The following is a 19,981-nucleotide window of genomic DNA, read 5'->3' on the forward strand; positions in this document are numbered from 1 at the left end:
TGGTAAATTAATTTCAGCAGATAATATATGTCGGAATCGAGAAATTAAACTGGTTAGCGAAACATTTAAGATTGATTTGATACCAGTAGAGTTAGGGAGTTTTGATTTGATAATCGGTATGGACTGGTTGAAAGAAGTGAAAGCGGAGATCGTTTGTTACAAAAATGCAATTCGCATTATACGAGAAAAAGGAAAACCCTTAATGGTGTACGGAGAAAAGGGCAACACGAAGCTACATCTTATTAGTAATTTGAAGGCACAAAAACTAATAAGAAAAGGTTGCTATGCTGTTCTAGCGCACGTCGAGAAAGTACAAACTGAAGAAAAGAGCATCAATGATGTTCCCGTCGCAAAAGAATTTCCTGATGTATTTCCGAAAGAATTACCGGGATTACCCCCACATCGATCCGTTGAATTTCAAATAGATCTTGTACCAGGAGCTGCACCAATAGCTCGTGCTCCTTACAGACTCGCACCCAGCGAGATGAAAGAACTACAAAGCCAATTACAAGAACTTTTAGAGCGTGGTTTCATTCGACCAAGCACATCACCGTGGGGAGCTCCTGTTTTGTTTGTCAAGAAGAAAGATGGTACATTCAGGTTGTGTATCGACTACCGAGAGTTGAACAAACTTACCATCAAGAACCGCTACCCACTACCGAGAATCGATGACTTATTTGATCAACTACAAGGCTCGTCTGTTTATTCAAAGATTGACTTACGTTCCGGGTATCATCAAATGCGGGTGAAAGAAGATGATATTCCAAAGACTGCTTTCAGAACACGTTACGGTCATTACGAGTTTATGGTCATGCCGTTTGGTTTAACTAATGCACCAGCTGTGTTCATTGACCTTATGAACCGAGTGTGTGGACCATACCTTGACAAGTTTGTCATTGTTTTCATTGATGACATACTTATTTACTCAAAGAATGACCAAGAACACGGTGAACATTTGAGAAAGGTGTTAGAAGTATTGAGGAAGGAAGAATTGTACGCTAAGTTTTCAAAGTGTTCATTTTGGTTGGAAGAAGTTCAATTCCTCGGTCACATAGTGAACAAAGAAGGTATTAAGGTGGATCCGGCAAAGATAGAAACTGTTGAAAAGTGGGAAACCCCGAAAACTCCGAAACACATACGCCAGTTTTTAGGACTAGCTGGTTACTACAGAAGGTTCATCCAAGACTTTTCCAGAATAGCAAAACCCTTGACTGCATTAACGCATAAAGGGAAGAAATTTGAATGGAATGATGAACAAGAGAAAGCGTTTCAGTTATTGAAGAAAAAGCTAACTACGGCACCTATATTGTCATTGCCTGAAGGGAATGATGATTTTGTGATTTATTGTGATGCATCAAAGCAAGGTCTCGGTTGCGTATTAATGCAACGAACGAAGGTGATTGCTTATGCGTCTAGACAATTGAAGATTCACGAACAAAATTATACGACGCATAATTTGGAACTAGGCGCGGTTGTTTTTGCATTAAAGACTTGGAGGCACTACTTATATGGGGTTAAAAGTATTATATATACCGACCACAAAAGTCTTCAACACATATTTAATCAGAAACAACTGAATATGAGGCAGCGTAGGTGGATTGAATTATTGAATGATTATGACTTTGAGATTCGTTACCACCCGGGGAAGGCAAATGTGGTAGCCGATGCCTTGAGCAGGAAGGACAGAGAACCCATTCGAGTAAAATCTATGAATATAATGATTCATAATAACATTACTACTCAAATAAAGGAGGCGCAACAAGGAGTTTTAAAAGAGGGAAATTTAAAGGATGAAATACCCAAAGGATCGGAGAAACATCTTAATATTCGGGAAGATGGAACCCGGTATAGGGCTGAAAGGATTTGGGTACCAAAATTTGGAGATATGAGAGAAATGGTACTTAGAGAAGCTCATAAAACCAGATACTCAATACATCCTGGAACGGGGAAGATGTACAAGGATCTCAAGAAACATTTTTGGTGGCCGGGTATGAAAGCCGATGTTGCTAAATACGTTGGAGAATGTTTGACGTGTTCTAAGGTCAAAGCTGAGCATCAGAAACTATCAGGTCTACTTCAACAACCCGAAATCCCGGAATGGAAATGGGAAAACATTACCATGGATTTCATCACTAAATTGCCAAGGACTGCAAGTGGTTTTGATACTATTTGGGTAATAGTTGATCGTCTCACCAAATCAGCACACTTCCTGCCAATAAGAGAAGATGACAAGATGGAGAAGTTAGCACGACTGTATTTGAAGGAAGTCGTCTCCAGACATGGAATACCAATCTCTATTATCTCTGATAGGGATGGCAGATTTATTTCAAGATTCTGGCAGACATTACAGCAAGCATTAGGAACTCGTCTAGACATGAGTACTGCCTATCATCCACAAACTGATGGGCAGAGCGAAAGGACGATACAAACGCTTGAAGACATGCTACGAGCATGTGTTATTGATTTCGGAAACAGTTGGGATCGACATCTACCGTTAGCAGAATTTTCCTACAACAACAGCTACCATTCAAGCATTGAGATGGCGCCGTTTGAAGCACTTTATGGTAGAAAGTGCAGGTCTCCGATTTGTTGGAGTGAAGTGGGGGATAGACAGATTACGGGTCCGGAGATTATGCATGAAACTACCGAGAAGATCATCCAAGTTCAACAACGGTTGAAAACTGCCCAAAGTCGACAAAAGAGCTACGCTGACATTAAAAGAAAAGATATAGAATTTGAAATTGGAGAGATGGTCATGCTTAAAGTTGCACCTTGGAAAGGCGTTGTTCGATTTGGTAAACGAGGGAAATTAAATCCAAGGTATATTGGACCATTCAAGATTATTGATCGTGTCGGACCAGTAGCTTACCGACTTGAGTTACCTCAACAACTCGCGGCTGTACATAACACTTTCCACGTCTCGAATTTGAAGAAATGTTTTGCTAAAGAAGATCTCACTATTCCGTTAGATGAAATCCAAATCAACGAAAAACTTCAATTCATCGAAGAACCCGTTGAAATAATGGATCGTGAGGTTAAAAGACTTAAGCAAAACAAGATACCAATTGTTAAGGTTCGATGGAATGCTCGTAGAGGACCCGAGTTCACCTGGGAGCGTGAAGATCAGATGAAGAAGAAATACCCGCATATATTTCCAGAAGATTAGTCAACACCTTCAACAGCTTAAAATTTCGGGACGAAATTTATTTAACGGGTAGGTACTGTAGTGACCCGAACTTTTCCATGTTTATATATATTAATTGAGATTGATATTTACATGATTAAATGTTTCCAACATGTTAAGCAATCAAACTTGCTAAGACTTGATTAATTGAAATATGTTTCATATAGACAATTGACCACCCAAGTTGACCGGTGATTCACGAACGTTAAAACTTGTAAAAACTATACGATGACATATATATGGTTATATATATAGTTAACATGTTTTTATTATAAGTATGTATCTCATTAGGTATTTTAACAATGAGTTATATACATAAAAATGAGACTATTAATTTAAGAAACTCGAAAACGATATATATAACGATTATCGTTATAACAACGTCTTACTAGGTACATATGAATCATATTAAGATATTGATACACTTGGTTAATTATGTTAAATGATAAGTAAATATATTATTAAGTGTATTAACAATGAAATACATATGTAAAAATAAGACTACTAACTTAATGATTTCGAAACGAGACATATATGTAACGATTATCGTTGTAACGACATTTAACTGTATATACATCATACTGAGATATATTATATATCATAATATCATGATAATATAACAATTTAACATCTCATTTGTTATAATAAACAATGGGTTAACAACATTCAACAAGATCATTAACCTAAAGGTTTCAAAACAACATTTACATGTAACGACTAACGATGACTTAACGACTCAGTTAAAATGTATATACATGTAGTGTTTTAATATGTATTCATACACTTTTGAAAGACTTCAAGACACTTATCAAAATACTTCTACTTAACAAAAATGCTTACAATTACATCCTCGTTCAGTTTCATCAACAATTCTACTCGTATGCACCCGTATTCGTACTCGTACAATACACAGCTTTTAGATGTATGTACTATTGGTATATACACTCCAATGATAAGCTCTTAGCAGCCCATGTGAGTCACCTAACACATGTGGGAACCATCATTTGGCAACTAGCATGAAATATCTCATAAAATTATAAAAATATGAGTAATCATTCATGACTTATTTACATGAAAACAAAATTACATATCCTTTATATCTAATCCATACACCAACGACCAAAAACACCTACAAACACTTTAATTCTTCAATTTTCTTCATCTAATTAATCTCTCTCAAGTTCTATCTTCAAGTTCTAAGTGTTCTTCATATATTCTACAAGTTCTAGTTACATAAAATCAAGAATACTTTCAAGTTTGCTAGCTCACTTCCAATCTTGTAAGGTGATCATCCAACCTCAAGAAATCTTTGTTTCTTACAGTAGGTTATCATTCTAATACAAGGTAATAATCATATTCAAACTTTGGTTCAATTTCTATAACTATAACAATCTTATTTCAAGTGATGATCTTACTTGAATTTGTTTTCGTGTCTTGATTCTGCTTCAAGAACTTCGAGCCATCCAAGGATCCGTTGAAGCTAGATCCATTTTTCTCTTTTCCAGTAGGTTTATCCAAGGAACTTAAGGTAGTAATGATGTTCATAACATCATTCGATTCATACATATAAAGCTATCTTATTCGAAGGTTTAAACTTGTAATCACTAGAACATAGTTTAGTTAATTCTAAACTTGTTCGCAAACAAAAGTTAATCCTTCTAACTTGACTTTTAAAATTAACTTAACACATGTTCTATATCTATATGATATGCTAACTTAATGATTTAAAACCTGAAAACACGAAAAACACCGTAAAACCAGATTTACGCCGTCGTAGTAACACCGCGGGCTGTTTTGGGTTAGTTAATTAAAAACTATGATAAACTTTGATTTAAAAGTTGTTATTCTGAGAAAATGATTTTTATTATGAACATAAAACTATATCCAAAAATTATGGTTAAACTCAAAGTGGAACTATGTTTTCTAAAATGGTCATCTAGACGTCGTTCTTTCGACTGAAATGACTATCTTTACAAAAACGACTTGTAACTTACTTTTCCGACTATAAACCTATACTTTTTCTGTTTAGATTCATAAAATAGAGTTCAATATGAAACCATAGCAATTTGATTCACTCAAAACGGATTTAAAATGAAGAAGTTATGGGTAAAACAAGATTGGATAATTTTTCTCATTTTAGCTACGTGAAAATTGGTAACAAATCTATTCCAACCATAACTTAATCAACTTGTATTGTATATTATGTAATCTTGAGATACCATAGACATGTATACAATGTTTCGACCTATCATGTCGACACATCTATATATATTTCGGAACAACCATAGACACTCTATATGTGAATGTTGGAGTTAGCTATACAGGGTTGAGGTTGATTCCAAAATATATATAGTTTGAGTTGTGATCAATACTGAGATACGTATACACTGGGTCGTGGATTGATTCAAGATAATATTTATCGATTTATTTCTGTACATCTAACTGTGGACAACTAGTTGTAGGTTACTAACGAGGACAGCTGACTTAATAAACTTAAAACATCAAAATATATTAAAAGTGTTGTAAATATATTTTGAACATACTTTGATATATATGTATATATTGTTATAGGTTCGTGAATCAACCAGTGGCCAAGTCTTACTTCCCGACGAAGTAAAAATCTGTGAAAGTGAGTTATAGTCCCACTTTTAAAATCTAATATTTTTGGGATGAGAATACATGCAGGTTTTATAAATGATTTACAAAATAGACACAAGTACGTGAAACTACATTCTATGGTTGAATTATCGAAATCGAATATGCCCCTTTTTATTAAGTCTGGTAATCTAAGAATTAGGGAACAGACACCCTAATTGACGCGAATCCTAAAGATAGATCTATTGGGCCTAACAAACCCCATTCAAAGTACCGGATGCTTTAGTACTTCGAAATTTATATCATATCCGAAGGGTGTCCCGGAATGATGGGGATATTCTTATATATGCATCTTGTTATTGTCGGTTACCAGGTGTTCACCATATGAATGATTTTTATCTCTATGTATGGGATGTGTATTGAAATATGAAATCTTGTGGTCTATTGTTACGATTTGATATATATAGGTTAAACCTATAACTCACCAACATTTTTGTTGACGTTTAAAGCATGTTTATTCTCAGGTGAATATTAAGAGCTTCCGCTGTTGCATACTAAAATAAGGACAAGATTTGGAGTCCATGTTTGTATGATATTGTGTAAAAACTGCATTCAAGAAACTGATTTCGATGTAACATATTTGTATTGTAAACCATTATGTAATGGTCGTGTGTAAACAGGATATTTTAGATTATCATTATTTGATAATCTACGTAAAGCTTTTTAAACCTTTATTTATGAAATAAAGGTTATGGTTTGTTTTAAAAATGAATGCAGTCTTTGAAAAACGTCTCATATAGAGGTCAAAACCTCGCAACGAAATCAATTAATATGGAACGTTTTTAATCAATAAGAACGGGACATTTCAGTAGAGATCCCCGGTGCTATCACATCGGAGAAGTAGACGATATGTGAGATAATCTTTCACGGAAAAACCAAAAGGATCAAATTCAACAGAAACTAGATTATCACGGGTAAATTGACGAATAGATATGAGGTTTTCAATGATGTTAGGGGTTACAAGTACATTATTTAAATGTAATGGTCGATGGGCATTGGGCAACAAGCTATGGCCAGTGTTAGTAACAGGAATGGTGTTTCCGTTACCAACGGCTACTGATGAATATTTGCAATTATTAAAGACAGTACTAAGATTATTAATGCATGAGGTAAGGTGTGAAGATGCACCTGTGTCCATGTGCCACTCGGCACCACCGTAATTCTGAAGAGTCTCTTGAGTATGCGTTTGTGGATCAATGCTTTAGCAATGGGCCTGCTGTTGGGACATGTTTCTAGAAAGTGATTGGGGTAAGCCATATTGACCCAATAGTTTTTGTTGCGCCTGAATAATCTCGATCAATTGTGCTGAATTTTCACTTGTAAGATTGAACTGATTGGTGGTATTGTTTGTCATATTTTATAGAGTAGCGAAGCAGATGGTTTATTGAAATTGAAATTAAAATAAATAAATAAATAAATAATATAAGATTGATACTATGAGAAAATTGAATCGAGGTAATAAAAGGTAAATATAATCAAATAAAAATAAAAAGGTTGGATTGGTGTGTGGGGCAGCCTTGCGAAACAACAAACGAATGAATTGAAAAGAAAATTAATAACTTACAAAATCAAAAGTGTAAAATGTAGCTGTGACGATCGATCCAAATCCATATGGACAAAGACGTCATTCATGGATTTCATTGCGAGGTATTTGACCTCTATATGATACGTTTTGTAAACATTGCAATCTTTTGAAAAGGCACAGCATCAATGAATATTTAAATCAAAGGTTCTCGACATCTGATGATTTCTATATATAGACAATCATCGTAAATAATAGTTTACAATAGTAATTCCATTGACAATGCAGTCAAAATAAGATACATGGTGATGATTTTGTGAATGCATCGTTTTCTTGAATAAAGCATGCAAGACTCCATGCACATAGCTTGTATAACATGTAAGCAAACAGCGGAAGACTTCTAGGGAACCTGAGAATAAACATGCTAACAAGTGTCAACACAAAGGTTGGTGAGTTCATAGTTTTAGTGTTTCGTATAATCTGTATATAAAAGTGGATCACAAGATTTCAGTTGTTTCATCCGAAACGTTTATCAAAATATTCTACAAAATTGAGCACCCTGGTAACTAAACTTAACGTATATATAATAAGTACCCCTGTTTTAACATACATGCAACCAACATGTACAATACACGCAAATCAACGTGTACTAAACTCAAATAGCATACGTCCGTTAAAAGGCTAGTGCTCTAGCTCGGACGGGGATATCAAGCCCTATGGATCCATATACTACTACTCGCGCCCACCAGTTCTTATAACTGGCAGTTACTAGTTACCAAAGCTAAGGGATTTTTGGTTCAAACTCAGTGTAGAATTTAGTATGTGCTTGTATCCATTGCGTTTAAAATAAAGTGCATGTATTCTCAGCTTAAAAATATATATTGCAAAAGCAATTAAAAAGGGAGCAAATGAAACTCATCTTAGCAGCATATAAAGTTGTTCACCAAAATGTGACCGAAACTCGGATTACCAATTAATCATAGATCTCAACCTAGAGAACATATGTTGGTCAATAAATGTCTATCAAGCTAGGTTAAGTCATAGTGTATCACAATCCTAATGCTCGAGATCGACATATAATAGTTATCCAAAGTTGTTTCAAAAAGTCAATTTTGACAATAGTTCAACAAAACGAGACGTGCCTTATATAAGGATTCATTTACTCGGTTGGTAATATTTAAAAGTTTACTTTATCAATCTCGTAAACAAGTTGTTTAAATCTTAATTGTAGATTCAAAAGCAATTTTAATTAACGTCAATCATAATTCAGTTGATCATATCTTTTAATCCGTTCATCGAAACTATTCGATATCTAAATGAAACGTTATTGATTTTTCGCCAGCTTTCCAAAAACATGTATATCATATACCTTTTACCAGTAATATATGTATTTAATTAGTGATTCATTATAAACTATTTAACGACAAAATTTAGCATACAAGCATATATAAATATATATACTCGAGCACTAGACATGGATACATAATTAATATATAAAAGATAAGATATGAGTGCTTACGTATCAGTATTGAGATTCAATATTGTAGGAAAGTACGTAGACGTAACGGAGATGATAAACACTAGGTTTGATTCACAAATATACCCCCGAACATTACCCATAACCTCCTTGGCAATAACTCATAATTTCCTTAGCTCTATCCCGCTTGAAAACCATTTTGAAAATAACCCACTCATGACCTCGTCGTAGTATTTTATGTATAATACATAATTAATAATACTAATAATAATAAGATTAATAATAATATTAATCTTAATAATATAAATAATAATAATAATAATAATAATAATAATAATAATAATAATAATAATAATAATAAAATAAATTAAATAAATATTACGGAGTAATAATACTAGAGAAAGAGATAGATTCAGCTAAGAGAAAAATCGCGCAATTTATAGAACCTTTTATGAAAAAGTACCCCATGCGATCGCATGGGATTTGTGCTTCAAGGCCATGCGATCGCATGGCCCTCTGATCTAGCTCACAAACTTTTAACTTTTTGTTTGTCGACATAATTTTATATAATATATTTAATTTATATAATTAATTATATATTATATTAAATTCACATGCATAGTTGACTTGTAATTTTTGTTCCGATAAGTCGTACGTCATCACTCGACTTATGTTCCGGTTCCGATTTTTTAAATGTCCTTTCGTACGCTGAGAAAACTTGTATTTTACATTTCTTGTCACGTACCTTTGTCAAAATATAGCCTTAAATTATCCCTAAACTATACCACTCAAAGTATATCTTAAACTTTCGAGTATTTTGATCATTTACTTCTATAAATCATCGTCTCGCTATTTGTTAATATATATATAATAACAATTCGTTTTTATGACCAAGTTAATATTATATTTTATCGTATTGTTAAATATATATTTTCAATATTAATAAACACGTTTTAAAATACATATCGCAAGTTATTCATATATCTAATTCCAACAGTTGATATTCCTTATTATTGTATGTGTCCAAATTACGTTATTTAAACAAATACTTTACCATTTATTCCGAATACCGTTAAGAATGAATGATTTCCCAAATCAACGTGGACCTTACAACAGAGACCCGTAATAATATCATAATCCTTAAGGGACTCAATAATTATCTTTTAATTCAATCGTTTGGCATAATCTTTTAACTCTGTATCTAAATATATCAATCAGATAATCAAACCAATAAGTTTAATGCAAAGTATCATATACTCAACACTTTGTTACGTTTTCAAGTTATGGTATATATATGTATCTATTTACATATAATTGTTCGCGAATCGTTGAGAACAATCGAAAGGTAATTGAATAGTTCAAAAATTTTGAAATTCAACTTTACAGACTTTGCTTATCGTGTCGGAAACTTTAAAGATTAAGTTTAAATTTGGTCAGAAATTTCCGGGTCATCACAGTACCTACCCATTAAAGAAATTTCGTCCCGAATTTGAGTGAGGTCGTCATGGCTGACAATAAAAATATTTTCATGATGAATATGAGTTGGTAAGTAGAATTTTATCACCATTGAATAATACAGATAAAACAATCCGATTACTCGAAGCGTATGAGAGAAGTTATCGTAATAGAGTGAAATGGAGAATAGAGATTCGTCTTATCTCTTGATGTAGTAACGATTGATTTCCGGAATTTAAGGAATAGAAAATCTTCATAATTTAAATAAGATTTGATTCTTCAGAATTTAAGGAAATTAGGATTTTCTTTGATTAAATGCGTAATCTGCCTCGATTGCTATGTCTGATATTTTGCTATAAATTAACCTCTTCCGTTTCATTTATTTTCACCACTCCTATAATCTTCTTTCTTATTTCATACTTACAAAAGATTTGTGAAAATGCTTCATCCAGTTCTGATTCTTGATATTTTTTTTGGCTATCATATCATTCATTCTTCTTTTTCATCTGCCACCAGAGGAGGTTATTTTCTTCTACTATTACCTTGGGGTTATATTGTTTTTCATTCTCCCGTGTCTTTATATTGCTATACGCATTGATATACACGGTTTGTAATTTCGGGGTTGTTTTCGGGCTTTATATTTTCCATTATATTTCGGAGCTTCATGCTTTCGTTTTCTCGTCCCGACTTTAAGTCAAGCGAATAATGGTCCAAAATTCGTAGGTATGGATTTTGAAATGAACATAATTAATGTTCTAAGAAAGAAACGATAATGGCACAATCTGACTTGTCAAATTACCAGAATACCTCGAAAAAGACCGAATCATCAAGAAAAATATTTTCTTGATATGTTTAGAGGTTAAATAGAATGAAAAAGTTATGTAACATGGTTCATGATGAGGGTATGATCTGTGAACCTTTATCACGTTCCATTAGAAACTCAACATGACTTACTGTAATATAATCACGTTGATCAAGTGTCATTATATTATACTAACTCATGCTTCAATTCCCAACACTACTTCAAAAATATCCATTTTTCGAAATTTTCAGAAATTAGAAACTAAAATAGTTTCTTTTATGATGTAACACAGATAGCGTGAAGAGATAAATGATTTCAGATAAGAATAGTTATGAAAATATCTTCAGAAATATGGAGGATATTTATAATGGAAGATACGATGATATCTTAGAATTTCTAATATCAGAGGATGATGCGAAAAATCTGTCTGTGAAGGTTTAGAATAAGAAGTAAGGTTCTTACTAATGGTTTCAGCAGACAATGAATCATATGGATTCTTTGAAGGTAGATTTCGTCCTTGTGATTTGTCTACAGCTTCCTTCATACTTTGCTCAACCCGTTTTCCAGTTCCAAACCTTCTCTTTTTCTGTGCTTTTCCAACACACTACTCTTTATCATCAAACTTTCGACTGTTAAAATCGTTTACAGTTTTTGCTGCTTCATCAGCATTTTTCCAAAATTCGGAGAACTAGTTTCGTAGTTTGGGGTATTTTTCAGAAACTTCACATTCGAAGTATATAAGTCTAGAAGATAGATGTTATATATATATATATATATATATATATATATATATATATATATATATATATATATATATATATATATATATATATATATATAACTGTTGTCGTAGAAAATGCTGCGAGATTCAAAATACTGATTGCTAATTCCCGGGGGTTGGTATGGAAATTATTGTTACAAGATGTGGATGAGTACATGATATGGTTTCAATGAGTATAAGGATTTTTCGAAAGGTCAAGGATTAATAAAGTTGTTTGGTAAATTTACTGCTAATGTGGTGGAACATGAAAGGTTTCCCAGTAACAAAACGTATATATCAAGGTTACAATAAGGCTTAATCTGAAAAGTTGAAGTTGACTGGTTAGAAGTGTGATAAAACTGGATACTTTGAAAAGAAATTGCAAGATTATTTTTGGTAATAACAATGCTAAAGGATCTTTCACCGTTTTGAAGTCAAAGTATAGCTTTGAAAGATGTAGAGATCTAAGAATGATGTCACTTGTTAAATCTTGACTTGGATTCTGCTCTGTCAATATCAGAATATGTAATTGAATTTGTATGAAACGATTGTATATCGCTGTGAGCATAGTTAATAATTTTTGAATCAAAGTTGAAGAATGTACAGTGTAACATATTAATTGCGAACTTATATATTTCCCGGGTATTACCTACCCGTTAAAGATTTCACAATTAATACTTTGTACAAAAGAATTTTTATTACCGTCTTTATGAAAATATTTGTATGTATATTTTCTTCAGATGTAACACAGATTTAATGAATTAATATCATATTAAGCTCATTTAATTTTCGGCTTGACTTAGAAATGATTAATCTCTAAAACATTAAAGATTACATAATCTTTGCGGAGTATTTCGCTAATGTAATCGATACTTCATTATTTATTCTTATTGATATTCCTCGGTGAAGGATGTTGGTGCTCGTGGAATTTTTGTGAACCTTACAAGGCACAGATGATGTTTTCTGAAAAGTTTCGAGTATATCGAAATTGAAAATGTAAAATCAATTATGTAATTGATTAATACACTTGGTTTATTATGAAATGGAATTCATTGGATTGAAACAGAGATTGTAGTTAACAATGGTTAAGTTGTTAAGGAAGGATGTACATCATTGCATATTAGTAATATGAACGAACCGAGTAGTACCTACCAGTTAAGATTCACACGTAATAGCTTAGTACGAAAAGATTTATTTTAATTTCAAAATTCATATATATTAAATATACATAAAATTTATTCAGGGAAAAAATGAGTTAATACTTCATCGGTTATTGTTGCTGGTATTTCTTGGTAACTATGGTGCGTATGACGTTGATGCTCGTGGAACAGATTGTGAAGTTGAGGTTTGCGATGCGAATGTTGTTGGTGGTGGTAATAGTACTGTTGGTGTTGTTGTCGGTGGTACTGTTGATGCCGGTGATGCTGCTGGTGCTTGTAACCTTTGCACCATATTCTCCAAAGCCACTACCCGAGCGCGAAGCTCGTTGACTTCTTCTACTACACCGGGATGATTGGCGGTTCGGACGAGCGGATGAATAAGATCCAGAATTTGAGATAGTATATTATCGTGACAAGATACTCTGAAAATGAGAGAGAAAATGGTGTCTTGAACAGGTTCGCCGGTAAGTGCTTCAGGTTCTTCGCCAAGAGGGCAATGTGGTGGATGGAAAGGATCGCCTTCTTCTTGTCTCCAATAATTAAGTAAGCTACAAACCCATCCCCAATTCATCCAGAATAGATGATGGCTAATTGGTTAATCCATTCCAGTTACACTGTCTTCGGAATTCAGGTGAATATCCATATGGGAATAGCTGTCAGAGTTTAAGGAATTTGAACTAGATACGGGATCCATCTTGTATAATTAGGGAGATGATTTTTGATATGAATTAGATTATAGAATTTAGTTTGGTATTCTTCAATACATAATTTACATATGTATATATAATACCAAATTCCATAAATCACACAGAAATTTTCGGAAGATGTCAGGAAAAGTTTACAGTAACAGATACGCTAAGATATGTATTTTGTCTATACACTATTCATGCAATCAATGCAGTAAAACATGTCTAGACGAGGAATGATAAGCAGGTAATTTCCGACAAGAAATGATAAGCAAAACTTTTAACATGCAGACACGGTCGAAGTCCAGACTTACTAATGCATCCTAACAACTATCAGTTAGACACACTCATGCAATACCTGGTTCACTAGGACCAACGCTCTGATACCAACTGTGACGATCGCTCCAAATCTATATGGACGAAGACGTCATTCATCAATTTCATTGCGAGGTATTTGACCTCTATATGATACGGTTTGTAAACATTGCAATCTTTCGAAAAGGCACAGCATCAATGAATATTTAAATCAAAGGTTCTCGACATCTGATGATTTCTATATATAGACAATCATCGTAAATAATAGTTTACAATAGTAATTCCGTTGACAATGCAGTCAAAATAAGATACATGGTGATGATTTTGTGAATGCAACGTTTTCTTGAATAAAGCATGCAAGACTCCATGCACATAGCTTGTATAACATGTAAGCAAACAGCGGAAGACTTCTAGGGAACCTGAGAATAAACATGCTAACAAGTGTCAACACAAAGGTTGGTGAGTTCATAGTTTTAGTGTTTCGTATAATCTGTATATAAAAGTGGATCACAAGATTTCAGTTGTTTCATCCGAAACGTTTATCAAAATATTCTACGAAATTGAGCACCCTGGTAACTAAACTTAACGTATATATAATAAGTACCCCTGTTTTAATATACATGCAACCAACATGTACAATACACGCAAATCAACGTGTACTAAACTCAAATAGCATACGTCCGTTAAAAGGCTAGTGCTCTAGCTCGGACGGGGATATCAAGCCCTATGGATCCATATACTACTACTCGCGCCCACCAGTTCTTATAACTGGCAGTTACTAGTTACCAAAGCTAAGGGATTTTTGGTTCAAACTCAGTGTAGAATTTAGTATGTACTTGTATCCATTGCGTTTAAAATAAAGTGCATGTATTCTCAGCTTAAAAATATATATTGCAAAATCAATTAAAAAGGGAGCAAATGAAACTCACCTTAGCAGCATATAAAGTTGTTCACCAAAATGTGACCGAAACTCGGATTACCAATTAATCGTAGATCTCAACCTAGAGAACATATGTTGGTCAATAAATGTCTATCAAGCTAGGTCAAGTCATAGTGTATCACAATCCTAATGCTCGAGATCGACATATAATAGTTATCCAAAGTTGTTTCAAAAAGTCAATTTTGACAATAGTTCAACAAAACGAGACGTGCCTTATATAAGGATTCATTTACTCGGTTGGTAATATTTAAAAGTTTACTTTATCAATCTCGTAAACAAGTTGTTTAAATCTTAATTGTAGATTCAAAAGCAATTTTAATTAACGTCAATCATAATTCAGTTGATCATATCTTTTAATCCGTTCATCGAAACTATTCGATATCTAAATGAAAAGTTATTGATTTTTCGCCAGCTTTCCAAAAACATGTATATCATATACCTTTTACCAGTAATATATGTATTTAATTAGTGATTCATTATAAACTATTTAACGACAAAATTTAGCATACAAGCATATATAAATATATATACTCGAGCACTAGACATGGATACATAATTAATATATAAAAGATAAGATATGAGTGCTTACGTATCAGTATTGAGATTCAATATTGTAGGAAAGTACGTAGACGTAACGGAGATGATAAACACTAGGTTTGATTCACAAATATACCTCCGAACATTAGCCATAACCTCCTTGGCAATAACTCATAATTTCCTTAGCTCTATCCCGCTTGAAAACCATTTTGAAAATAACCCACTCATGACCTCGTCGTAGTATTTTATGTATAATACATAATTAATAATACTAATAATAATAAGATTAATAATAATATTAATCTTAATAATATAAATAATAATAATAATAATAATAATAATAATAATAATAATAATAAAATAAATTAAATAAATATTACGGAGTAATAATACTAGAGAAAGAGATAGATTCAGCTGAGGGAAAAATCGCGCAATTTATAGAACCTTTTCTGAAAAAGTACCCCATGCGATCGCATGGGATTTGTGCTTCAAGGCCATGCGATCGCATGGCCCTCTGATCCAGCTCACAAACTTTTAACTTTTTGTTTGTCGACATAATTTTATATAATATATTTAATTTATATAATTAATTATATATTATATTAAATTCACATGCATAGTTGACTTGTAATTTTTGTTCCGATAAGTCGTACGTCATCACTCGACTTATGTCCCGGTTCCGGTTTTTCAAATGTCCTTTCGTACGCTGAGAAAACTTGTATTTTACATTTCGTGTCACGTACCTTTGTCAAAATATAGCCTTAAATTATCCCTAAACTATACCACTCAAAGTATATCTTAAACTTTCGAGTATTTTGATCATTTACTTCTATAAATCATCGTCTCGCTATTTGTTAATATATATATATATATATATATATATATATATATATAATAACAATTCGTTTTTATGACCAAGTTAATATTATATTTTATCGTATTTTTAAATATATATTTTCAATATTAATAAACACGTTTTAAAATACATATCGCAAGTTATTCATATATCTAATTCCAACAGTTGATATTCCTTATTATTGTCTGTGTCCAAATTACGTTATTTAAATAAATACTTTACCATTTATTCCGAATACCGTTAAGAATGAATGATTTCCCAAATCAACGTGGACCTTACAACAGAGACCCGTAATAATATCATAATCCTTAAGGGACTCAATAATTATCTTTTAATTCAATCGTTTGGCATAATCTTTTAACTCTGTATCTAAATATATCAATCAGATAATCAAACCAATAAGTTTAATGCAAAGTATCATATATTCAACACTTTGTTACGTTTTCAAGTTATGGTATATATATGTATCTATTTACATATAATTGTTCGCGAATCGTTGAGAACAATCGAAAGGTAATTGAATAGTTCAAAAATTTTGAGATTCAACTTTACAGACTTTGCTTATCGTGTCAGAAACTTTAAAGATTAAGTTTAAATTTGGTCAGAAATTTCTGGGTCATCACAGTAGCTGGGTTTATTCAAATGATGATGCAATGTTGTTGCAATGATGATGAAAGGATGATGATAATATATAATTGATGATCGCTTATGAATCTGCACATGCGGCTACAAAATAAAAAATAAAGGTTTTGAATTTTTTTTGGAGTATTAGGGTTGAGGCTCATGATACCATGTTAACATTGAATATAATTGTGTATTGGCATCTCATTGATCGATTCATTACAAGTACATAAATGGATTATATAGATAGAGTAGGACTATTCTAGATAATGGGCCATAGGCCTTACAATAAAATAGGCCTAAGTACTATAAGACTAAACATGGGCATTAGAGTCAGTGAGTAGGTTCGATAGGGTTTTGTTGCAAGAAGAGATTTTTTTTTGGGATATCCGGGTGTCGGATATGAGTTCTTGTTCTTCGCGATGTCGTGCGAAAGAATGATTGAGCTATCAAATTCGAAGGTTCAGAAGCTGTTTTTGAAGATAATTCATAGTGGGTCCGTTAACCGTTAGATTGCCATGATATTTTTACCGTAGGTTTTAGACTAATAGTTCTAGATGTGGCCAAAATTTCGTAGAGATCGAACCGTTCAATTGGGAGATATGATTTTCATAAGTTGTTGTCACTCAAGTTAGGGTTTGATTGCGCATTTGTGGTAGAAAAAATCATTTTCGGTTCATCTACCGCTGGATCGACCGAAAATTTGGATCAAAGGTGCTACATACATGGATCTAAGTGTGATAAAACGTTGGTGATAATCGGACCGTTGGGTTTTCAGATATCTCAGTTTTCGATTTTGAACAGATTTCAGGATGAACTTTTCAGTTATTTGATGACGCGAGTGCAAGATGGTTTTGTATCTAAAACTTCGGGCGATACAAGTTGGATATTTTGGGATGTTGGTTTGTTACAGAAGCTAAGGGGGTGGTTCTCTCAAGTTTGAGAAAGGTTGGGTAAAGACGAGAATACATCCTGGTTAAAATCGACTGCTGGAATTATCGGAGAAGTTTGTTACTTGAGATTTATAAAGGGATGGCCAATGTAACGACCCAACCCGTTAAACGTCAAATTTTTTTTTAAAGTGGGCAGGCCAAGCCTGCCAGGCAATTACCGCGGCGCGGTGAGTCTGGCCGCGACACGGCCCACAATAGAAACTGGAGGTCAGAACCCATCAAAAGCTGTTACCAAAATGCGTTCACAGTCGCGGCACGCCCCAAACGGGTCACAGCGCGGCACTTGCCTGGTCCTAATTCTGACTTATACAAAATTTACACAACACCAAATTCCTCGGTAAACGACAAATATCAACTCAAGGCTTTCCGCCATATAAGTAAATAAAGTTTACATGTTTTAATAACCACAAATCGAGTATTTAACCACCGTGCTCCATACACTAGCATAAACATTAAGGAGCCCGAGCATGACTTTTGGGGTTAACCTATCCAAACTTAGGTCAAACTTCAAAAGCAATACACTAGCATAAACATTAAGGAGCCCGCTAGTCCAAGCAAATACCCTTGCCTCTATCCACGCCGGAGCCTAAAAAGGAAAACAACGAGAGGGTAAGTAAAATGCTTAGTGAATGCAATAATTATACACATACATATATAATACACCTACTTGCAAACACTTACTCATATACCGCATATACGCTAGCAATATAACTAGCATACCATCTCAAGTACAAAGCTAATAACCTCCAATATCGCAACTAGCATAATCAATAGCATATAATCGAAACAATACAATATGCTACACTACAACACATAACCATGGTTAACCAATCGTACAAGGGATGGTACTCAAATTTCCCATCGGTGTTCATAACAACCATTAGAGTACTTAACACGTCGTACACTAATCCCACGGGTGGCATCTTAACATGTTGATACTTCACCCCGAGTGGCGTCTTAACACGTCGACACTTCCCCATGATAGTTCTTGGAGTGGCATCTTAACACGTCGATGCTTCACTCCGAGTGGTGTCTTAACACGTCGACACTTGACTCTTCATATTACTTAGGGTGGCATCTTAACACGTCGATACTTCACCCCGAGTGGTGTCTTAACACGTCAACACTTCACTCATCACGTGACACGTGGTGTCTTAGCACATCGACACTTCACATCTCACGCTACAACAAATAAATACATTATATACCTACGCATATAATTATTCCACTCACCTTAATGATTCGGTGACGGTTTTATACTTCTGCAAGCTTCAAAGCAAAGTACCTAATACATTAAGTACTCAATCAATACATAAACTAGTTGGACTAAACACCAACAATTTACTCATGTGCATTTATTGGCCCATTTGTATTAAATGACCCATTTACACCAAAACCGCCCATTTAAGGTCAAGACTTGTCATTAATCACTAAAAGCTAGTGATTAAAGTCCCACAACACTAACTAACACAAATTTAGGGTATTTCATAACCATCTTACCCAACTGGGTCAACCATTACCCAATTGACCCATTTTATCATCAAGACTTATAATTTGGTCAAACTTGAACCCATTAACAACCCTTCACTACACACAAGTGTATTAGTGATTTAACAACACAATTAACACTTACAAACACCAAACCCATGACCAAACCCTAGATTAAAAGCCTTAGGGTTTCCATACATCAATTTAACCCAAATTCACCCATTTAACCCCCAAATGGGACTTACAAGTCTCAAATGAACAAACCCTAGCCTTAAATCAAATTAAACTCAAAACACGGAGTTAAGACTTACCACCACTATCAAAACGTAGCTAGTGACTAGATGAACTACTATAATACACGAGCTTTGACCCGAATCAAGCTTCTTCCTCCTTGATTTCAGCTTTCTCTCTCTCAAAGTGTTTCTTACTCTAGAATTGAATTGGAAGAGATAAGGTGGTTGAAAATGAAGTAATGACACTCCTAGATCTGATCTTGTGCTTTAAATTCGTCCTCCAAGTGAAAATACCAAAATGCCCTTCTTTATAATTAAATAAAACAAAAGAATCACC

Source organism: Rutidosis leptorrhynchoides, chromosome 1, assembly GCF_046630445.1.
Source record: "Rutidosis leptorrhynchoides isolate AG116_Rl617_1_P2 chromosome 1, CSIRO_AGI_Rlap_v1, whole genome shotgun sequence".
NCBI lineage: Eukaryota > Viridiplantae > Streptophyta > Magnoliopsida > Asterales > Asteraceae > Rutidosis > Rutidosis leptorrhynchoides.